Genomic DNA, 23,698 nt, shown 5'->3' on the forward strand with positions numbered 1-23,698 from the left:
TCCCGCCACCCCAGCTGAACCTACCTCCCTCCACCACGCCCACCATCCCCCCCAATTTTGTCCATGTGTCCTTTATAATAGTTCCTGCAATCCCCTCTTCCCACTGTCCCCACCCCACTCCCCCCTGGCCACTGCTAGACAGTTCCCCCCATCAATGTCTCTGGTGGTATTTTGTTTCCTTTTTTCTTCTATTGATTATGTTCCAGTTAAAGGTGAGATCATATGGTATTTATCCCTCACCGCCTGGCTTATTTCACTTAGCATAATGCTCTCCAGTTTCATCCATGCTGTTGCAAAGGGTATAAGCTCCTTCTTTCTCTCTGCTGCGTAGAATTCCATTGTGTAAATATACCATAGTTTTTGGATCCACTCGTTTGCTGGTGGCCACTTAGGTTGCTTCCAGTACTTGCCTATTGTAAATTGTGCTGCTATGAACATTGGGGTGCACAGGTTCTTTTGGATTGGTGTTTCAGGGTTCTTAGGGTATAATCCCAGCAGCGGAATTGCTGGGTCAAAGGGCAGCTCCATTTTTAGTTTTCTGAGGAAATTCCATAGTGTTTTCCACAGTGGCCTCACCAGTCTGCATTCCCACCAACAGTGCACTAGGGTTCCCTTCCCTCCACATCCTCTCCAACATTTGTTTGTGGATTTGTTTATGTTGGCCACTCTGACTGGTGTGAGACGGTACCTCATTGTGGTTTTAATTTGCATCTCTCTGATGGCTAGTAATGCTGAGCATCTTTTCATATGTCTCTGGGCCCTCTGTATGTCTTCCTTGGAGAAGTGTCTGTTCAAGTCCTTTGCCCATTTTTTAATTGGGTTGTTTGTCTTCCTGGAGTGGAGTCGTGTGAGTTCTTTATATATTTTGGAGATCAGGCCCTGGTCTGAGGTATCATTAGCAAATATGTTTTCCCATACTGTTGTTTCTCTTTGTAATTTGGTGCTGTTTTCTTTAGCCATGCAGAAGCTTTTTCTTTTGATGAGGTCCCATTTATTTATTCTTTTCTTTATGTCCCTTGCTTTAGGGGATGTGTCTGTGAGGATGTTGCTGCGTGGAATGTCTGAGATTTTCCTGCCAATATTTTCCTCAAGGACTTTTAAGGTGTTACAACTTATATTTAAGTCTTTTATCCATCTTGAGTTTATTTTCGTGTATAGCGTAAGTTGGTGATCGAGTTTCATTTTTTTGCACGTAGCTGTCCAGATCTGCCAAAACCATCTGTTGAAGAGGCTGTTTTTGCTCCATTTTATGCTCCTGCCTCCTTTGTCAAATATTAATTGACCATATAGACTTGAGTTTATTTCTGGGCTCTCTATTCTGTTCCATTGGTCTATGTGCCTGTTTTTATGCCAGTACCAGGCTGTTTTGATTACCGTGGCCTTGTAGTACAGTTTGATATCAAGTATTGTGATCCCTCCTGCTTTGTTCTTCTTTCTCAAAATTGCTGCAGCTATTCGGGGTTGTTTATGGTTCCATATGAATTTCTGAAATGTTTGTTCTATATCTGTGAAATATGTCATGGGTACTCTAATAGGGATTGCATTGAATCTATAAACTGCTTTGGGTAGTATGGCCATTTTGATGATGTTATTTCTTCCAATCCATGAGCATGGTACATGCTTCCATTTGTTTGTGTCTCCCTTAATTTCTTTCTTCAGTGTTGTGTAGTTTTCTGACTACAGGTCTTTTACCTCCTTGGTTAGGTTTATTGCTAGGCACTTTATTTTTCTTGTTCCTATATCAAATGGGATTTTTTTTCCTCATCTCTGCTTCTGATGTTTCATTTTTGGTATACAAAACTGCCTTTGATTTCTGGCTATTGACTTTGTATCCAGCTGTTTTGCCAAATTCATTTATTAGGTCGAGTAGTTTTTTGGTGGAGTGTATAGGATTTTCCATGTACACTATCATGTCATTTGCAAACAGTGACAGTTTCATTTCCTCCTTTCCAATTTGGATACCTTTTATTGCTTTTTCTTGTCTGATTGCTGTGGCAAGGACTTCCAGTACTGTATTGAATAGGAGTGGTGAGAGAGGGCATCCTTGTCTTGTTCCTGATCTTAGTGGGAAAGCTCTAAGATTTTGTCCATTGAGTATGATGTTGGCTGTAGGTCTCTCATATATGGCCTTTATTATGTTGAGGAATGCTCCCTCTATTCCCACTTTGCTGAGTGTTTTTATCAGAAATGGGTGTTATTACTTAGCAAATGCTTTTTCCACATGTATTGATATGATCATGTGATTTTTGTCTTTGCTGTTGTTGATGTGATGTATTATGTTTATTGATTTGCAAATATTGTACCATCCTTGCATCCCTGGGATGAATCCCACTTGGTCATGGTGCATGATCTTTTTAATGTATTGCTGGATGCGGTTTGCCAATATTTTGTTGAGAATTTTAGCGTCTATGTTCATCAGTGATATTGGCCTGAAGTTTTCTTACTTCGTTGTGTCTTTATCTGGTTTTGGGATTAGGATGATGCTGGCTTCATAAAAAGAATTTGGGAACCTTCCATCAGTTTGGATTTTTTTGAATAGTCTGTGAAGGATAGGGGTTAGCTCTTCCTTAAATGCTTTGTAGAATTCTCCTGTGAAACCATCTGGTCCAGGGCTTTTGTGTGTTGGGAGTTTTCTGATGACTGCTTCAATTTCGTCTGCTGTTATTGATCTGTTCAGGTTTTCTGCTTCTTCTTCATTCAGTTTTGGAACATTATATTTTTCTAGAATGTGTCTGTTTCACCTAGGTTTTCAAATTTCTTGGCATATAGTTCTTTGTAGTAATTTCTTACAATCCTTTGTATTTCTATGGTATCAGTAGTAATCTCTCCTCTTTCATTTCTAATTGTGCTTATTTGGATCCTCTCTCTTTTTTTCTTGATGACCCTACTTAAAGGCTTGTCGATTTTGTTTATCTTTTCAAAGAACCAGCTCCTGGATTCATTGATCCTTAGAATTGTGCTTTTAGTCTCTATGTCATTTAACTCTTCTCTGATCTTGGTTATTTCCTTCCTTCTGCTTGCTTTGGGCTCTCTTTGTTTTTGTTCCTGGAGTTCTTGTAGGCGTAGGGTTAGGTTGTTTGTTTGAAATGTTTCTATCTTTTTAAGGTAGGCCTGTATTGCTATGAACTTCCCTCTCAGGACTGCCTTTGTTGTGTTCCATAGGTTTTGGGTTGTTGTGAGTTCATTTTCATTTGTTTCCAGAAAGCTTTTGATTTCTTCCCTAATCTCGTTCTTGACCCATTCATTGTTTAATAGCATGCTATTCAGTCTCCCTGATTTTGAGTGTTTGGGGTTTTTTCCTTTCAGGTTGGTTTCCAGTTTCAGTCCCTTGGGGTCAGAGAAAATGCTTAATAGGATTTCAATTTTCTTGAATTTGTTGAGGCTTGCTTTGTGTCCTATCATGTGGTCTATCTTTGGAAATGTTCCATGGACACTTGAAAAGAATGTGTATTTTCCTTCTTTGGGATGAAAAGCTCCCTCTATATATATCAGTTAAGTCCATTTCATCTAGGGCACTGTTCAGTGACACAATATCCTTGTTGATATTTTGTTTGGAAGACCTGTACATTTTTGACAGTGGGGTGTTAAAATCCCCTACTATAATTGTGTTGCTGTCAATATCTTTCTTCAAGCCCTCCAAGATTTTCTTCATGTATTTGGGTGCTCCTGTCTTGGGCACATATACATTTACAATGTTGATGTTTTCTTGGTGGATTCTTCCTTTGAGTATTATGAAGTGACCTTCTGGGTCTCTCTTTATGACCCTTCTTTTGAAGTGTATTTTGTCTGATATGAGTATTGCTACCCCTGCTTTTTTCTTCCTGTCCGTTTGCTTGGAAAATTTGTTTCCAGCCCTTCACTTTCAGTCTTTTGTCCTGAGGTGGGTCTCTTGTAGGCAGCATATGTGTGGGTCATGTTTTCTTATACATTCAGCTATTCTATGTGTTTTGATTGGAGGATTTAATCCATTTATGTTTAAGGTTATTATCGATAGGTAGTTATTCATTGCCATTTTTTCCTACCTGTGTTCCTCTCTCTTTCTCTTTTTCTTCCTTTCCTTAAAGCAGTCCCTTTAGCATCTCTTGCAGAGCTGGTTTGGTGGAAGTGTATTCTTTTAGACTTCTTTTGTCTGGGAAACTCTTTATTTGGCCTTCTATCTTGATTGAGAGCCTTGCTGGGTAAAGTAGCCTTGGTTGCAGGCCTCTGGTTCTCATTACTTGGAATATTTTTTGCCATTCTCTTCTGGCTTGGAGCGTTTCCATTGAGAAGTCAGGTGCTAACCTGATTGGGGCTCCCTTGTATGTTACTTCCTTTTTCTCCCTTGCTGCCTTTAAGATCCTCTCTTTGTGTTGGAATTTTGCCATTTTAATTACAGTGTGTCTTGCAGTGGGCCTCTTTGGGTTCCTCTTGCTTGGGATTCTCTGTGTTTCATGGATTTGGGTGACTTTTTCTCTCATCAGATTAGGGAAATTTTCCAGCACTACTTTTTCAAACAGGTTTTCTATCCCTTGCTCTTCTTCTTCTCCTTTTGGTATCCCTATTGTATACTGACATTATTATGTTTCATGTTGCCCTGCCTTTCCTGTAACCCCTTTTTATTCTTTCTGAGTCTGTTTTCCTTTTATTGCTCATTCTGGTTGTTTGTTTCTACTTTGTGCTCCCGTTCGCTGATCCAATCCTCTGCTTCATCAAGTCTGCTTTTCATTCCTTCTACTGTGTTCTTCAATTCAGAAATTGTATTCTTCATTTCTTCTTGGCCCTTGTTGATAGTTTCTATTTCCTTTCTCATGCTGATATAATTTAGAGTGAGTTCATTGTAGTTTCTCTGTAGTTTTTGGTAATTCTGTGTGAGCTCATTGAGCGTCCTTATAACCATTGCTTTGAACTCAGTATCTGATAGTTGACTTGCCTGTATTTTATTTAGCATTCTTTTGAGGCTTCCTTATTTCCTTTCATTTGTGGTTTGTTTCTTTGTGTTCCCATTGTTTGTGAGAGTCTTCTTATTAGCCTCTTCTTCTTAAAGTGATGTGTTCTGAATCTCCGGGTTTATGGTGTGAACTTCTATGGTAGGAGACCTGTGAGATTCAGTGGTGCAGTCTCCTTGATCTCCTGATATTTCTGGTCTTGGTCTGTCATTTATGTTAGCTCTCTGTATGTCTTTGGTTTTGATTGTTGTTGGGTCCTTCCCTCCAGCTGATTATCTTGGGCCACTCCATCCATCACCTGTTGTATTCTGTTGTGCCCTTGTGGGCAGGTTTTGTTGAAGCTGGTTCTTCTGTCTGTACAATGCTTTGAGGCTTCTGTCTCGCTATTGTTCAGTTGTTTCTTCTGGGTAAGTTCTCCACCATTTAGTTGTATATCCAGACCAGTGCTGGGTGTAGGTTAGTGTGGCTTCCACTCCCTGCTTCACCTTGTTCTGTTGTTATCTGTTGGTGGTTCCTTTGTTGGTGGGTTTCCTTCAATATGAACACCAGTCCATCCCTCCAGCAGGGATACTGGTGTTCATAGGTCCCACCTACTCTTTTTTGTGATCATTTGGAGGGGGAAGGCAAAATGATTTAAGGTAGCAGGAGTGTATTCTATGGGTTAAATTACCAACCTGTAGAAAAGACATAGGAGATCTTTTGGATATGTATAGTGTTAACCATGATATTTCACCCAACTATCCACTTTTTAGAAAGGGTGGAAAAAATGATAAGACTCTTGTTGCTGGGGCGGAAGGATTGTAAGTTTGATCTAGGTAGCAGTGAGTTTGTGGGATGTCAGATTATGAGGTAAATTGAGAGTATAGGATAAAAAATAGATGTAGTGTGAGAGAGAATAGAGTTAACCACAACAGTAAAAACGTTCAGGAAACAGTGAAGTGAGCTAAGATCCAGGAGGGGTGCTGTGTAGTATTTACAACTGTATGGAACAGAAATTTTTTACAATAATAAAGGGGCAACAATCATATGACAAAATCTATGTGGTATAAATAACAAGAATAGGAAGTACCTGACCTAGACTAGTGTGCTATTGGAACGCAAGTGAAGTGAGAGACAGAAAATTAAAAATACACTGTGAAAGACAGTACAAGGGAAACCAGTCAAACAATGCAATTTAACAAACCAAGTGAAGAAGACTAAACAGATAGAAGGGAAATGAAGAAAATACTAATAAAATAAAAGATGTAAAAAAATAATGAAAAAATAATAATACAAATATACGATAATTTGAACATTCTCTGGAGTAGCAAAGTGAAATTTGTCTCACTGTCTCAGCTGTTGGGATGACCCCTCTTTGGGTCTAACTTTGGTCCTTTCACAGCTCCAGGTTTTATTGTCTTACTTGTGGGAATACAGAAAAAAAAAAAAAAGGATGGAAAGAAGGAAGAAGGAATTTTAAAAAGGTAGAAGGAAAGAAAGGAAAAAGGAATTAAAAAAAAAAAAGGCCCCCTGCTGGCTTTCTGCAGTCCAAGCCAGTTCTGCTGGTCTTCTTGGCTGCAGCAGGCTGAGGGGGAATTGCTTTTGCTTTTCTCCCTTCCTGTGCTTTTGTGGAGATGGGGGCCAGGTCTGAGCCGCACTCTTCGCAGTTGCCCAGCCACCAGCTTATTTCCTCAGTTTGCTGCTGTGACCCTAGTGCCCTTCTGTGCCTGTGCCTTCAGTCCACCAGTTGTGCTGTCCTTGAGGTGCACCAATTAGGGCAACTCACACACCACCTTCTCACTCTTTGCTGTCTTAGGTGCTAGGGATTCTCAGAGTATCTTCAGGATAGTTCAGCTCCCCACACTGAGTTAAGTCTTTCTGGGGATTGCTGACTCCCTGAGACCTGCTGCTCTCCTCTGCGGGGCATCTTCGCCTTCCTCTTAGAGAGCCAGTCAGCCCTGTAGGGCAGGGCTCCACCATGGTTGTAGCGGGTGCAGGCTTGCGCCTCCTCTGCTGCTGTACCTGGGGCAGTGGGGTTGGTTGTGAGGCGCCTCTGGGCAGTGGGGTCAGGCACACTCTGTCCCCGGGGCTGCGGCCCGTGTGCTCGGCCTCCGCTGCTGGGGCAGGATGGGCAACTGTGGGCCATGGGCTCAGGTGCGCACTGTCCCCAGCATTTTGGGGTGAGCGCCTGGCCTCCGCTGCTGTCTCTGTCGCAGCTTGGGTGGTGGGAGCAGGCATGTGCCAGCCTCCGCTGCTGCGGTGGCTGCCCCCACGGGGTAGCTGGGTCAGTGGTGCGCCACTGGGGTCGCAGGCATGACCGGGTACCCTCTGCCACTGGCTGGGGCTAGGGGTGCAGTTGCGGTCCTGGCAGCAGAGACGGACCATGGCTGAGGCTGTGGAGGCTGCAGAGGCTGCGGAGGCTGCACACGCTGAGGGAGTTGGGGGTGGTTGCTGCAGGAGAGTTCTCTAAACAGCCAATGAGTGCCTCTTCTTTTCTTTTTCTTTTTGAAAACTTCCTCCTATACAAGCCTGCTGCTCCAAACCAGTGCCTGCCCTCTCACACACGCAAACTTTTCAACCAGACTGGGGACTATCCAGGTCAGGGTCCATCAAGGTCCAACTCTTCCCAGCCAGGGTCCACAGTCTCAGTGGGTGCACACTGCCCCTGCATGTTTGCCACTTCGTTCTTATTCCCCCCAGCAACTTCAAGCATCCAGGACTATCCTGGTACTGCTCAAACCTTGTTTGGCGGGGTAGGGAGCCAATGACCTGACTCTCTCCCAAGAATCTTGCAGCAGACCCAGCAGGTGCTGGACCTGGGGCTACAGCCACCCTCATCCCTGCACTAGTCCCAGGATCCTTATTGTCCTGAAGCACCCTCCTTACCATCTGATTTTTCAATGTCATCTACAGTTTTGGCCTCCACTCTTCATACATGCTGGGATACCATTGGCTATTCACTTTGTTCCTGAGAAGATCGGCTAGGTGTTCCACCTGTGCAAAGGGGAAGTGGACTCCGCTCCCACCTATCTGGCTGCCACCTTCCTATTCCTAAGTGAAATTTTATTAACTCCCAGTAAAAATAAGTAGAATGGCTGAATGGATTAGAAAACAAAAAGCAACTATATACTGCCTTAAGAGACTAACTTCAGATTTAAAAACATTCATGGGCTCAAAGTGAAGGAATAAAAAAAGATGTCCCATGTAAATGCAAAACAACAGAAAACAGGGGTGGCTATACTTATATCAGGTAAAATATCCTTTAAGTAAAACACTGTAACAAGAGACAAATAAGATTATATAATGAAAAAGGAGTCAATTCATCAAGAAGATATAACAATTGTAAATATATATGCACTTAACATCAGGGCATCTAAATATATTAAGCAAATACTAATAGATCTGAAAAAAACATTAAAAATATAGTAATAGTAATGGACTTCGATACCTTACTTTCAGCACTGGATAGATCTTTCAGACAGAAAATCACTAAGAAAACATTGAACTTGACTATACCTTAGACCAAATGGACCAAATACATATACAGAATATTCCATCCAAGAACAGCAGAATACACATTTTTTCAAGCACACACTAATATTCTCCAGTATACATCATATGTTAAGTTACAAAACACATCTTAGCAAATGTAAAAAAGACTGAAATCATACCATGTATCTTTTTGACCACAATGGTAGAAAACTAGAAATCAATAACAGGAGGAAAATTGGGAAGTTAAAAAAAATGCATGGAAATTTGAACCACAAGGTCACAGAAGAAATTAAGAGGGAAATCAAAAATATTTGAGCCCTGGCCAGTGTGGCTCAGTTGGTTGGAGTGTCATCCCGTAAACTGAAAGGTTGAGCATTCCGTTCTCAGTCAGGGCACATGCCTAGGTTGCGAGTTTGGTCCCAGTTCGGCCATATGTGAAGCAACTGATCAATGTTTCTCTCAAATATAGATGTTTCTCTCCCACATTGATGTTTCTCTCCATCTTTTTCCCTTGCCTTCCCCTCTCTCTAAAAATAAGTAAGTATATTCATTTAAAAAATAAGCATGTACTTGGGTGCGTATTTAAGAAAATATTGAAATACACAAAAATTAAAACACAACATGTCAAAACTTATAGGATGCAGTAATGGCAGTTCTAAGAGTAAAGTTTATAGTGATAAACCACGTTTAAGAAAGAAGAAAGGTCACAATGTACAACCTAACTTCACACCTCAAGGAACCAGGAAAAAAAGACCAAACTAACCCCAAAGTTAGTCAAAGAAAGGCAATAACAATTATCAGAGCAGAAATAAATAAAATAGAGGCTAAAAAAACAATAGAAAACATCAACAAAACTAACAGCTTTTTTTTTTTGAAAAGATAAAATTGACAAACTCTTAGCTAGAAAAGGAAGAGAGAAAACTCAAATAAATAAAATCAGAAATCAAACAGGAGACAGTAAAACTGACACAACAGAAATACAAGGCCCATTAGAGACTACTGTGAATGATTATATACCAGTAAATTGGATAACCTAAAAGAAATTGAAAAATCCCTAGAAAGATGCTACCTCATGAAACTGAATTATGAAGGGTTAGAAAATTTGAACAGGCCAGTAACAAGTGAGGCAATTGAAGGTTATCAAAAACCTCCCAACATAGAAAAGACCAGAACAAGATGGTTTCCTGGTGACTTCTACTACATGTTCAAGGAATTAACAATAGTCCTCTCAAGCTTTTCCAAAAATGTTAAAGAAGACAGAATGCTCCCAAACTCATTTTATGAGACCAACATTACCCTGATGTCAATGCAAGATAAGGACATCACAAGCAATGGAAAGCACAGGCTAATATCCCTGATGAACATAGATGCAAAAATCCTCAATAAAATACTAGCAAACCAAATTCAACAGTACAGTAAATGAATTATATACCATGTTCAAGTAAGAATTATCCCCAGGATACAAGGATGATTCAATATATGCAAATCAATAAATGCCATATACACCACATTAATAGAGTGAAAGATCAAAATCATATGATCATCTCAATAGATGCAGAGAAAGCATTTTCTAAATACTTTATTGATTATGCTATTATAGTTAGCACATTTTGTTCTCCCTTTTATTCCCCTATGCCCTCTACCCTCCTCCCACCAGCATTCCCCCACTTTAGTTCATGTCCATGGGTGATACATATAAGTTCTTTGGCTTCTCCATTTCCCATAATATTCTTAACCTGCCCCTGTGTATTTTCTATCTACCATTTATGCTCCTTATTCCCTGTAACTTTTCCCCTTTTGTACTCCCACCCTTTCATCCCACTGATAACCCTCCAGGTGATCTCCATTTCTGCGAATCTGTTCCTGTTCTAGTTGTTTGCTTAGTTCATTTTTGTTTTGTTTTTCTTAATTTTTTTAGGTTCAGTTGTTGATAGTTGTGAGTTTGTTGTCACTTTACTGTTCGTATTTTTGATCTTCTTTTAATTAGATAAGCCCTTTAACATTTCACATAATAAGGACTTGGATGATGAACTCCTTGAAATTTACCTAATCTGGGAAGCACTTTATCTGCTCTTCCATTCTAAATGATGGTATTACTGGATAGAGTAATCTTGGATGTAGGTCCTTGCTTTCCATGACTTCAAATACTTCTTTCCAGCCCCTTCTTGTCTGCAAGGTTTGTTTTGACAAATCAGCTGATAGTCTGATGGGAACTCCTTTGTAGGTAACTGTTTCCTTTTCTCTTGCTGCTTTTAAGATTCTCTCCTTCTCTTTAATCTTGGGTAATGTAATTATGATGCATTTTGGTGTGTGCTTCCTTGGGTCCAACTTGTTTGGGACTCTCTGAGCTTCCTGGACTTCTGGAAGTCTATTTCCTTTGCCAGATTGGGGAAGTTCTCCTTCATTATTTTTTCAAATAAGTTTTCCTTTTCTTGCTCTTCCTCTTCTCCTTCTGGCACCCCTATGATTTCGATGTTGGAACATTTAAATTTGTCCCATAGGTTCCTAAGCCATTCCTTATATTTTTTTGTTTTTTGGTTTGTTCATTCTGTTTTGGTTGAATGTTTATTTCTTCCTTCTGGTCCAAACCATTGATTTGAGTCTTGATTTCCTTCCCATCACTGTTGGTTCCCTGTACATTTTCCTTTATTTCACTTTTCATAGTCTTCACTTTTTCCTCTATTTTGTAACCATAATCAACCATTTCTGTGAGCATCCTGATTACCAGTGTTTTGAACTGTGCATCTGATAGGTTGGCTATCTCTTCATCGCTTAGTTGTATTTTTTCTGGAGTTTTGATCTGCTCTTTCATTTGGGTCATATTTTTTTTTGTCTCAGTGTGCCTGTTACATTGTTAGGGGCAGACCCTTACTTATTTGCCAGGGTGGGGCAACCCACGTCGATATGTTGTGGTGCTGTGTGTCGGGGAGGGATCAGAGAGGGAATAATGCGGCTTGCTCAGCTCTCAGCTGGCTTTTAGTCACTTCCTCTGCACTTCACAAGGGAATTGAGCACTTCTGGTGCTGATTACTGGGTGGGTGGGTTTGTGTACATTCTAGGACCCTGTGGGTCTCTCTAACAAGCTCTCCTGTGAGGCTGGGAGTTTATCCTTAAACCATAACCCCCATAGGATTTTTCAGTCAGAAGTTTTGAGGCTTTATTTTCCAACACTGGAACCCTGAGTTTCAGGGTGTATTTCACTCCCCAGTTGTTTCTCCCCGTTTATCTGCATGCAAATGTGGGACTGCCTGGTCCGCTAGCTGCTGCCTTTCCCACCTGGTCTTCCAGCCACTACCTTACTGTGAGTCCTCTCCATTATAGCTGCCCCTCTCTGCCCCTCTTACCGGTCTGCATGTATATGTCTCCTTTAACTCCTTAGTTGTTGGACTTCCATACGTTTCGATTTTCTGGCAGTTCTGGTTATTTCTTGGTTTTAATTTTGTTGTTGTCCTTCTTTTGGTTGTGCGAGGAGGCAAAGTGTATCTACCTATGACTCCATCTTGGCCAGAAGTCCAGAGAAAGCATTTGACAAAAAAAAATAATAACAGCATTTTATGATTTTAAAAAAACCTCTCAACAAATTGAGTGTAGAAGAAATGTAACTTAACACAATAAAGGCCATATGTGACAAAACCACAACAAAGATCATACTTAATGATGCAGGCTGAAAGTTTGGCTATTATGACCATGAAGAAGACAACACTCTTATTTGGCATAGTATTGGAAGTCCTAGTCAGAGCAATTAAGTAAAAACAAGGCATCTAAATTGGAAAGGAAGAAATGAAACTGTCTTTGTTTGCAGGTAATGGGTTTTTATATATTAAAAAATCCTGAAGATTCCACCAAAAACTATTATAACTAATAAACAAATTCAAAAAAAACTGCAGGATATAAAAATCAATATTCAAAAGTTACTTGTGCACTGAAGAAAGAAATTAAGGAAGACACAAACAAATGGAAGCATGTACCATGCTCATGGATTGGAAGAATTAACATCATCAATAGGTCCATCCTACCCAAAGCGATTTCTAGATTCAATGCAATCCCTATAAAAGTACCTATGACTTATTTCATAGATATAGAACAAACATTTCACAAATTTATATGGAACCATAAATGACGCTGAATACCTGCAGCAATTTTGAGAAAGAAGAACAAAGCAGGAGGGATCACAATACCTGATATCAAACTGTATTACAAGGCCACGGTAATCAAAACAGCCTGGTAATGGCATAAAAATAGGCACATAGATCAATGAAACAGAACAGAGTGCCCAGAAATAAACTCAACTCTCTATAGTCAATTGATATTTGACAAAGGAGGCAGGAGCATAAAATGGAGCAAAAATAGCCTCTTCAACAAATGGTGTTGGGAGATCTGGACAGCTACGTGCACAAAAATGAAACTCGATCACCAACTTACAGCATACACAAAAATAAATTCAAGATGGATAAAAGACTTAAATATAAGTCATAACACCATAAAAGTCCTAGAGGAAAACATTGGCAGGAAGATCTCAGACATTCCACGCAGCAACATCCTCACAGACACGTCCCCTAAAGCAAGGGACATAAAGGAAAGAATAAACAAAATGGGACCTCATCAAAATAAAAAGCTTCTGTATGGCTAAAGAAAACAGCATTAAAATACAAAGAGAACCAACAGTATAGGAAAACACATTTGCCAATGATACCTCAAACAAGGGCTTGATCTCCAAAATATATAAAGAACTCACATGACTCCACTCCAGGAAGACAAACAACCCAGTTAAAAAATGGGCAAAGGACTTGAACAGTCACTTCTCCAAGGGAGACATACAGAGGACTCAGAGACATATGAAAAGATGCTCAGCATCACTAGTCATCAGAGATGCAAATGAAAAACAGAATGAAGTGTCATCTCACACCAGTCAGAGTGGCCAACATAAACAAATCAACAAACAAATATAAGAGAGGATGTGGAGGAAAGGGAACCCTAGTACATTGTTGGTGGGAATGCAAGACTGGCGCGGCCACTATGGAAAACAGTATGGAATTTCCTCAGAAAACTAAAAATGGAACTGCCCTTTGACCCAGCAATTCCGCTGCTGGGATTATACCCTAAGAACCCTGAAACACCAATCCAAAAGAACCTATGTACCCCAATGTTCATAGCGGCACAATTTACAATAGCCAAGTACTGGAAGCAACCTCAGTGCCCATCAGCAAATGAGTGGATCCAAAAACTATGGTATATTTACACAATGGAATTCTACACAGCAGAGAGAAAGAAGGAGCTTATATGCTTTGCAACAGCATGGATGGAACTGGAGAGCATTATGCTAAGTGAAATAAGCCAGACAGTGAGGGACAAATACCATATGATCTCACCTTTAACTGGAACATAATCAACAATAGAAAAAATCAAACAAAATATAACCAGAGACATTGAAATTAAGAACATTGTAACAATAGCCACAGGGGAGTGGGGAGGGGATAGTGGGGAGAGGGGTCTATAGGAGCTAGTATAAAGGACACCTGGACAAAATTAAGGGGGAAGGTAGAGGTGAAGGAGGGAGGTGAGACTGGTTGGGGTGGGGTGGGGTGGAGGGATGGGGAGAGAAAGCAGACAATTCTAACTGAATAAAAATTAAAAAAAGATTTAAAAAGAAGAAAAAAATTTTTTTTAAAAAAGAACAAATTTTGTACAGGTGAGTACAAATAAATTGTTACATAATTAAGTAAAAATAAATAAATAAATAAATATAAATAAAAACAAACAAAAAATGTAAGACTCAAAAAGTTAAAACAAGTAGAAAAATGTATAGGAAAAAGGCTCCTTGTCATTGGTATTTGCAAAGATTTGTTTAGATATAACGTTAAAAGTGAAAGCTACAAAAGTAAAAATAAACAAAAGGTACTGCATCATGCTGAAAATCTTCTATATCACAAAAGACACAATCATTAAAATAAAAAGGCAACCTACAGATGGGAGAAAATATTTGAAAACTATCTATCTGATGAAGGTTAATACTCAAAATATAAAAGGAACTCACACAGCTTAATATAAAAAACAATTGGCACTGTTGGTGAGAATGGAGACTGGTGCAGCCACTGTGAAAAACAGTATGGAATTTCCTCAAAAAATTAGAAATGGAACTGCCTTTTGTGATTCTACTGCTGGGATTATACCCTAAGAATCCTGAAACAACAATTCAAAAGAACTTATGCAGCCCAATGTTCATAGCAGCACTACTTACAATGACCAAGTACTAGAAACAGGTTAAATGCCCATCATTAAATGAGTGGATCAGAGAACTATGGTACATTTACACAATGGAATACTACATAGCAGAAAGAAAAAAGGAACTCCTACCTTTCACGAGAGCATGGATGGAACTGGAGAGCATTATGCTAAATGAAATAACCCAGGCCCAAAAGATAAATACCATATGATCTCACCTGTAAGAGGAACCTAATGAACAAAACAAACAAATGAGAAAATAGAACCACAGGCATGGAAACAAAGAACAGACTGACAGTGACCAGAGGAGAGGTGGAGGAGGATAAGCAGGGAAAGAAGAGGAGGACCTAGTCAAGGAACAGGTATAAATGACCCATGGACATGGACAACAGGGTGCAGTTGATTGTAGGAGCAAGGGAGAGCAACTGGGGAAAATTGGGGCAACTGTAATAGAACAACAATAAAAATGTAAATAAATAAAAATGAGAAAAGGATTGAAATAAATTTTTCTTCAAAAAAGACATACACTTGCCGCCGATGGCCTGCATAGCTGCTCACACACCCAGCTGCTACCCCGGAGTAATGCTTTGATTACACAAAGTCCTTCGACAAATTAGGCCAGTGTCCAGGGCACTGGCTCCTCATCTCACTCGGGCTTATGCCAAAGATGTAAAATTTAGTGCAGATGCCCAAGTCTTAATGCTTCAAGGTGTAGACCTTTTAGCCGATGCTGTAGCTGTTACTATGGGGCCAAGGGGAAGAACAGTTATAATTGAATAGAACTGATAAGTCCCAAAGTAACAAAAGATGGTGTGACCATTTCAAAGTCCATTGACTTAAAAGACAAATATAAAAATATCGACGCCGAATTCGTTCAAGATGTTGCCAATAATACAAATGAAGAAGCTGGTGATGGCACCACCACTGCTACTGTGCTGGCACGTGCTACTGCCAAGGAGGGCTTTGAGAAGATTAGTAAAAGTGCTACTCCAGGGGCAATCAGGAGAGGTGTGATGTTAGCTGTTGATGCTGTAATTTCTGAACTTAAGAAGCAGTCCAAACCTGTGACGACTCCTGAAGAAATAGCTCAGGTTGCTACAATTTCTGCAAATGGAGACAAAGAAATTGGCAACGTAATTTCTGATGCAATGAAAAAGGTTGGAAGAAAGGGCGTCATCACAGTAAATGATGGGAAAACACTGAATGATGAATTAGAAATTATTGAAGGTATGAAGATTGATTGAGGTTATATTTCTCCATATTTTATTAATACAGCAAAAGGTCAGAAATGTGAATTCCAAGATGCCTATGTCCTACTGAATGAAAAGAAAATTTCTAGTGTTCAGTCCATTGTACCTGCTCTTGAAATTGCCAATGCTCACCGTAAGCCCTTGGTCATAATTGCTGAAGATGTTGATGGAGAAGCTCTGAGTACACTTGTTTTGAATAGGTTAAAAGTTGGTCTTCAGGTTGTAGCAGTCAAAGCTCCAAGCTTCGGTGACAATAGAAAGAACCAGCTTAAAGACATGGCTATTGCTCCTGGTGGTGCAGTGTTTGGAGAAGAAGGATTAACTCTAAATCTTGAAGACGTTCAGGATCATGACTCAGAAAAAGTTGGTGAGGTCATTGTGACAAAAGATGATGCCATGCTCTTGAAAGGAAAAGGTGACAAGACTCAAATTGAAAAACGTATTCAAGAAATCATCGAGCAGTTGGATATCACAACTAGTGAATATGAAAAGGAAAAACTAAATGAACGTCTAGCAAAACTTTCAGATGGGTAGCTATGCTGAAGGTTGGTGGGACAAGTGATGTTGAAGTGAATGAGAAGAAAGACAGAGTAACAGATGCTGTCAATGCTACACGAGCTGCTGTTGAGGAAGGCATTGTTCTGGGAGGGGGTTGTGCCCTGCTTCGGTGCATTCTACCCTTGGACTCATTAACTCCAGCTAATGAAGATCAAAAAATTGGTATAGAAATTATTTAAAAAGCACTCATAATTCCTGCAATGACCATTGCTAAGAATGCAGGTGTTGAGGGATTGTTGATAGTTGAGAAAATTATGCAGAGTTCCTCAGAAGTTGGTTATGATGCTATGCTTGGAGATTTTGTGAATATGGTGGAAAAAGGAATCATTGATCCAACTAAGGTTGTAAGAACTGCTTTATTGGATGCTGCTGGAGTGGCCTCTCTGTTAACAACACCAGAAGTTGTAGTCACAGAAATTCCTAAAGAAGAGAAAGACCCTGGGATGGCAGGCATGGGTGGAATGGGAGGCAGTATGGGAAGTGGCATGTTCTAGTCCGGGAATAGTGCTTTACCATTATTGAGAATTGTGAGAGGAAGCTCCAGGCAGGGCTCCTCACTTCTAACTTCAGAGAAGTCAGTTGAAGGAAATGATGGAAGAAAAGGCTGGCTGATGTTTAAGAAAATCACTATAACCATCAGTTACTGCTTTCAGTTGACAACAAACAATGGTTTACTGCTGTCATTGTCCATGCCTACAGATAATTTATTTTGTATTTTTGAATAAAATACATTTTGTACATTCCTCATAACTAAGTGCAAGAGCCATGCACCAATGTACTGCTTTCAACTTAAATCACTGAGGAATTTTTACTACTATTCGGTTAAAATCAGGATTTTAGTGCTTGCCATCACCTGATGAGAAGTTAAGCAGTCTTTCTGAGGAGAGTAAGAATAATTGTGTACAAAGTAGAGAAATATCCAATTATGTGAGCTTTGTATAATAAAAATTTGTTTAAAATTTAAAAAAAAGACATACAAATGACCAACAGGTACATGAAAAGATATTCAACATCACTAATAATGAGGAAAATACATATGAAAACAACAATGAGAAATCATCCCAGAGAACCAAGATGTCAGCATAGGTAGACACACTGCGCCTCCTCGCACAACCAGAACTGACAGAAAACTGAATGGCAAGGAAGTCCGACACCAAGTAGATAAAAAAGAAACATACATCCAGACCGGTAGGAGGGGTGGAGATGGGCACCGGGGTGGAGAGGACTCGCGTGGCCATGGTGGGACCAATACTGGAGGAGTGTGGGACAAACGGGGCAGGCAGTCTGACCACTAGCAGACCCTGCGGCCCCACATTCGCACACAGATAAACCGAGAGGGCTGGACTCAGAGTGGAAGAGACCAGGGCAGGCAGAGCAGCAGGTGGCACCCCACGGCCCCACACTCGCACACAGATAAACCAGGATGAACAGCCGGGAGCGAAGCAGACCGCCTAACCCAGGGCTCCAGTGTGGGGAAATAAAGCCTCAGACCTCTGATGGAAAATGCCCCTGGGGGTTGGGGAGGCAGCAGGAGAGACTCCCAGCCTCACAGGAGAGGTCATTGGAGAGACCCACAAGGGCCTAGAGTGTGCACAAGCCCACCCACTTGGGAACCAGCACCAGAGGGGCCCAATTTGATTGTGGGTAGCAGAGTGAAAGACTGAAGTCCGGTGGAGAGTGGAGCAGGCACCATTCCTCCCTCTCCGCCCCTCCCCCTCATACAGCTTCACAGGGCAGTGATCAGCTTTACCCCACCCCAGGGAACACCTAAGGCTCCACCCCTTTAGGTAACAGATGCGCCAAGACAAAAAAAAAAAAAAAAAAAAAAAAAAAAAGGCCCAAATGACAGAACACTTCAAAGCTCCAGAAAAAATACAACTAAGCGACGAAGAGATAGGCAACCTATCGGATGCACAGTTCAAAACACTGGTTATTAAGACGCTCACAGAATTGGTTGAATTTGCTCGAAAACTAGATGAAAAAATGAAGGCTATGATAAGAGAAACAAAGGACAATGTACAGGGAACCAATAGTGATGCGAAGGAAACTGGGACTCAAATCAATGGTGTGGACCACAAGGAAGAAAGAAACATCCAACCAGAAAAGAATGAAGCAACAAGAACTCAGAAAAATGAGGAGAGGCTTAGGAACCTCCAGGACATCTTGAAACGTTCCAACATCCGAATCATAGGGGTGCCAGAAGGAGAAGAGGAAGAACAAAAATTGAAAACTTATTTGAACAAATAATGAAGGAGAACTTCCCCAGTCTGGCAAAGGAAATAGACTTCCAGGAAGTCCAGGAAGCTCAGAGAGTCCCAAAGAAGCTGGACCCAAGGAGGAACACACCAAGGCACATCATAATTACATTACCCAAGATTAAAAATAAGGAGAGAATCTTACAAGCAGCAAGGGAAAAGAACACAGTTACCTACAAAGGGGTTCCCATAAGACTGTCAGATGATTTCTCCAAAGAGACCTTACAGGCAAGAAGGGGCTGGCAAGAAGCATTCCAAGTCATGAAAGGCAAGGGCCTACATCCAAGATTACTGTATCCAGCAAAGCTATCATTTAGAATGGAAGGGCAGATAAAGTGCTTCTCAGATAAGGTCAAGTTCAAGGAGTTCATCATCACCAAGCCATTATTATATGAAATGTTGAAGGGACTTATCTAAGAAAAAGAAGATAAAAAATAGGAACAGTAAAAATGACAGCAAACTCCCAGTTATTAACAACCACACCTAAAACCAAAACAAAAGAAAACTAAGCAAACGATTAGAACAGAAACAGAACCACAGAAATGGAGATCACATGGAGGGTTATCAATAGGGGATTGGGAGGGGGAGAGGGGGGGAAAGGTACAGAGAATAAATAGCATAAATGGTAGGTGGAAAATAGACAGGGGGAGGGTAAGAATAGTGTAGGAAATGTAGAAGCCAAAGAACTTATAAATATGACCCATGGACATGAACTATAGGGGGGGAATGTGGGAGGAAGGGGGTGGGCAGGATGGAGTTGAGCGAAGGGGTGGAAATGGGACAACTGTAATAGCATAATCAATAAATATAAAAAAAAGAAATCATCTCACTCCTATTTGAATGGCAATTATCAAAGAGAAAAGAGAAAAGTGTTGGTGAGGCTATGGAGAAAATTCATGTTGGTGGGAATATGAACTGGTACAGTCTCCATGGAAAATGGTATGGATTTCCCCCCAAAAAAATTAAAAAATAAAACCACCATATGATCTAGCAAGTCAACTTCTGGTTATATATTTGAAGGAAATGACGACACTGTTTTGAAGAGAGATATCTACATGCCCCCATGTTTGTTGCAACATTGTTTATAATAGCTAAGACTTGGAAACAACATAAATGTCCATCAATGGATAAATGAATACAGAAATGTGATATACCTATAATTCAGCCACAGAAAAGGAAGAAATTCTGTCTTTTGAAACAACATGGGTGGACCTTGAGGGCATTATACTAGATGAAATGTCACAGTGAATGGTTGTTTCCAGGGCCTGAGGGGTGGGATAAATGGGGAGATATTGCTGAAAGTGTACAAACTTCCACATTTAGGATGACTAAGTTCTTGGGATCTGATGTACAGCATAGTAACTATTATTAACAATACCATTATATTCTTCAAAGTTGTTAAGAGAGTAGATCTTAAATATTATCACCACACACACAAAAAGGTAACTATGTGAGGGGATAGAGGTGTTAACTTACCTTATTGCGGAGATTACTTTGCAATGTATATATGCATCCAGTCATCACATTGTACATCTTACACTTTGATATGTATATTTCAATAATATCTCAGTAAAGCTGGTGGAAAAGGTACAAGGAACATAATTGCTGGATTGTATGGTAAGAAAATGTTTAACTTTCTAAGAAACTACCAAACTGTCTTCCAAAGTGGTTGTACCATTTTACATTCCCATAAGCAATGAATGAGAATTCTTATGCTCCACATGTTCATCAGCATTTGGTATTGTCAATGTTTTGGCTTTTAGCCATTCTTAAAAGTGTTTAGTGGAATATCATTTTTAATGTTCAATTCATTAATAATGTATGATTTTGACCATCTTTTCTTATACTTACATGCCATCTGGTTTTTGGGTTTTTTTTTTTTTTGGTGTATTGTCAATTCAGGTCTTTCACCCATTTCTTAAATGGATTTTTTTTTTTTATTGTTGAGGTATAAGGGATCTTTGTGGATTTTAGATGCAATCCTTTATTAGATTTTCTTTTCAAATATTCTCTCCAAGCCTGTGGCATGTCTTTTCATTCCATGAACAGTGTCTTTCACTGATCAAAAGTTTTTTAATTTAATGAAATGTAACTTACAAATTTTTTTTCACGGATCACAAATTCAGTGTTTTTTCTAAAGAATATTTACCAAACTCAAAGTGATTTAGATTTTCTCTTATTTTCTACAACTTATATTATTTTCAATTTTATAAATGTCTATGTTTATTTTGAGTTAATGGTTGTGAGAGGTGGGGGGTCTATGCTTAGATTAATTTTTTTGTATGTGGACATCCTTTTGTACCCTTTGTTGAAGATACTCCTTTCTCCACTGAAATGCCTTTGTTCATTTATCAAAGACCTGCCTTATGATTTTTGCTTAGATTCTTCCAGCCTTTCAAGTTCCCTTCTGTCAGATTCGATGACTTATCTCACAGCTTGGCTCCCAAATGCCAGTCTTCGCTCCCACGCCTAACGAAGAAACCGAGACCTTCTCCTGTCCCCAAGCCAGAGAAGAAGCCAACCTCTCTGGATTTGCCAAAGGAAGAAAAAGAACACCAAGAAGCAATTGAACATATTGATGAAGTACAAAGTGAAATAGACAGACTTAATGAACAAGCCAGTCAGGAGGTTTCAAAAGTAGAACAAAAATATAACAAACTCCACCAAGCATTTTTTTCAGAAGAGGTCAGAACTGACCACCAAAATCCCCAGTTTTGGAGTAACAACATTTGTCAACCATCCAAAAGTGTCTTCACTGCTTGGGGAAGAGGATGAAGAGGCACTGCATTATTTGACAAGAGTTGAAGTGACAGAATTTGAAGACATTAAATCAGGTTACAGAATAGATTTTCATTTAGATGAAACTCCTTACTTTGAAAATAAAGTTCTCTCCAAAGAATTTTATATGAATAAAAGTGGTGACCCATCCTCAAAGTCCACTGAAATCAAATGGAAATTTGGAAAGGGTTGGATGAAACATTCAGTTGAAACACAGAATAAAGCCAGCAGGAAGAGTCAGCATGAGGAACCAGAGAGCATTTTTACCTGGTTTAGTAACCATTGTGATGCAGGTGCAGATGAGTTAGGATAAGTCATCAAAGATGATAGTTAGCCAAATCCATTACAGTATTACCTGGTCCCTGATATGGATGACGAAGAACAGGAAGGAGAAGAAGATGATGATGAAGAAGAAGAAGAAGGGTTGGAAGATACTGATGAAGAAGGGGATGAGGATGAAAGTAAAGAAGATGAAGACAATGATGAGAGGGAGGAAGAAGGGGAAGATGAAGGAGATGACTAATGGAACACTGAAGGATTCCAACCTTCTTTTTTAAATTTTCTCCAGTCCCTGGGAGCAAATTGCAGTCTTTTTTTTTCCAGTCAGGAAAATCTCAGATATTCCATGCAGCAATATTTTCACCTATATGTCCCCTAGAGCAAGGCACATAAAGAAAAGAATAAACAAATGGGACTTCATCAAAGTGAAAAGCTTCTGTTTTTCAGCTAAAGAAAACGTCAGCAAAATGAAAAAGGAACCAACTGTATGGGAAAACATATTTGCCAATGATATCTGGAACAAGGGTTTGATCTCCAAAATATATAAAGAACTCACATGACTCCACTCCAGGAAGACAAACAATCCAATTAAAAAATGGGCAAAGGACCTGAACAGACACTTCTCCAAGTAGGACATATAGAGGGCCCAGAGACATATGAAAGGATGCTCAACATAACTAGCCATCAGACAGATGCAAATTAAAACCACAATGAGATACCACCTCACAGTGGTCAGAATGGCCATTATAAACAAATCAACAAACAACAAGTGCTGGTGTGATTGTGGAGAAAAGGGAAAACTAGGGCACTGTTGGTGGGAATGCAGACTGGAGAAGTCACTGTGGAAAACAGTATGGAATTTCCTCAGAAAACTAAAAATGGAACTGCCTTTTGACCCAGCAATTCCACTGTTTGAATTATACCTTAAGAATCCTGAAACACCAATTCAAAAGAACCTATGCACTCCAATGTTCATAGCAGCACAATTTACAATAGCCAAGTACTGGAAGCAACCTAAGTGCCCATCAGTAAATGAGTGATTCAAAAAACGGTGGTACATTTAGACAATGGAATTCTATGCAGCAGAAAGAAAGGAGCTCCTACCTTCGTTTCACAATGGATGGAACTGGAGAGCATTATGCTAAGTGAAGTAAGCCAGGTGAATAAAGACAAATAGCATATAATGTCACCTATAACTGGAGCCTAATCAACCAAACAAACAAGCAAGCAAAATATAACCAGAGGCATTGAAATAAAAAACAAACTGACAGTAACCAAAAGGGAGGGGTGAGGGAAATAATGAGAGAAAGGAGGGAAAGGGTCATCAAAGAATATGTATAAAGGACCTATGGACAAAGCCAAAGGGGGATAGGATTGAGCATGGGAGGTGGGGATGGGTGGTGTGGCAGGAAAATGGAGAAAACTGTATTTGAACAACAATTTAAAAATGATTAAGAAAAAGACCAGCCTTACTATATTTGTGTTGATTTATTTCTAAACTTTCTATTTTTTCCCACTGATCTATTTTTTTCTATTGTTCTCACCAATACCATACTGTCTCAATTACTGTAGCTTTATAGTACACGATGGGGCAAAAAGGTTTACATTTGTTCATGTGGAAAATAATTCAATAATTAATAAATAATACAAAAATAAACTCTTTTCTTTAGCCATGCAGAAGCTTTTTATTTTGATGAGGTCTCATTTGTTTATTCTTTCCTTTATGTCCCTTGCTTTAGGGGACGTGTCTGTGAAGATGTTGCTGCATGGAATGTCTGAGATTTTCCTGCCAATGTTTTCCTCTGGGACTTTTACAGTGTTATGACTCATATTTAAGTCTTTTCTCCACCTTGAATTTATTTTTGTGTATGGTGTAAGTTGGTGATCGAGTTTCATTTTTGTGCACGTAGCTGTCCAGATCTCCCAACACCATTTGTTGAAGAGGCTATTTTTGCTCCAT

The 23,698-nt window shown here is 39.8% G+C and overlaps 2 pseudogenes; both read left to right on the plus strand.

Moving 5' to 3' along the window:
• Nucleotides 1–15,200: 15,200 nt before the first annotated feature.
• Nucleotides 15,201–17,126, plus strand: LOC112302861 (60 kDa heat shock protein, mitochondrial pseudogene; annotated as a pseudogene).
• Nucleotides 17,127–19,564: 2,438 nt separating this feature from the next.
• On the plus strand, nt 19,565–21,982 carry LOC112302763 (protein SET-like; annotated as a pseudogene).
• The last annotated feature ends 1,716 nt before the right edge of the window (nt 21,983–23,698 follow it).

Source organism: Desmodus rotundus, chromosome 1 (genome assembly GCF_022682495.2).
Source record: "Desmodus rotundus isolate HL8 chromosome 1, HLdesRot8A.1, whole genome shotgun sequence".
NCBI classification, from domain to species: Eukaryota; Metazoa; Chordata; class Mammalia; order Chiroptera; family Phyllostomidae; genus Desmodus; species Desmodus rotundus.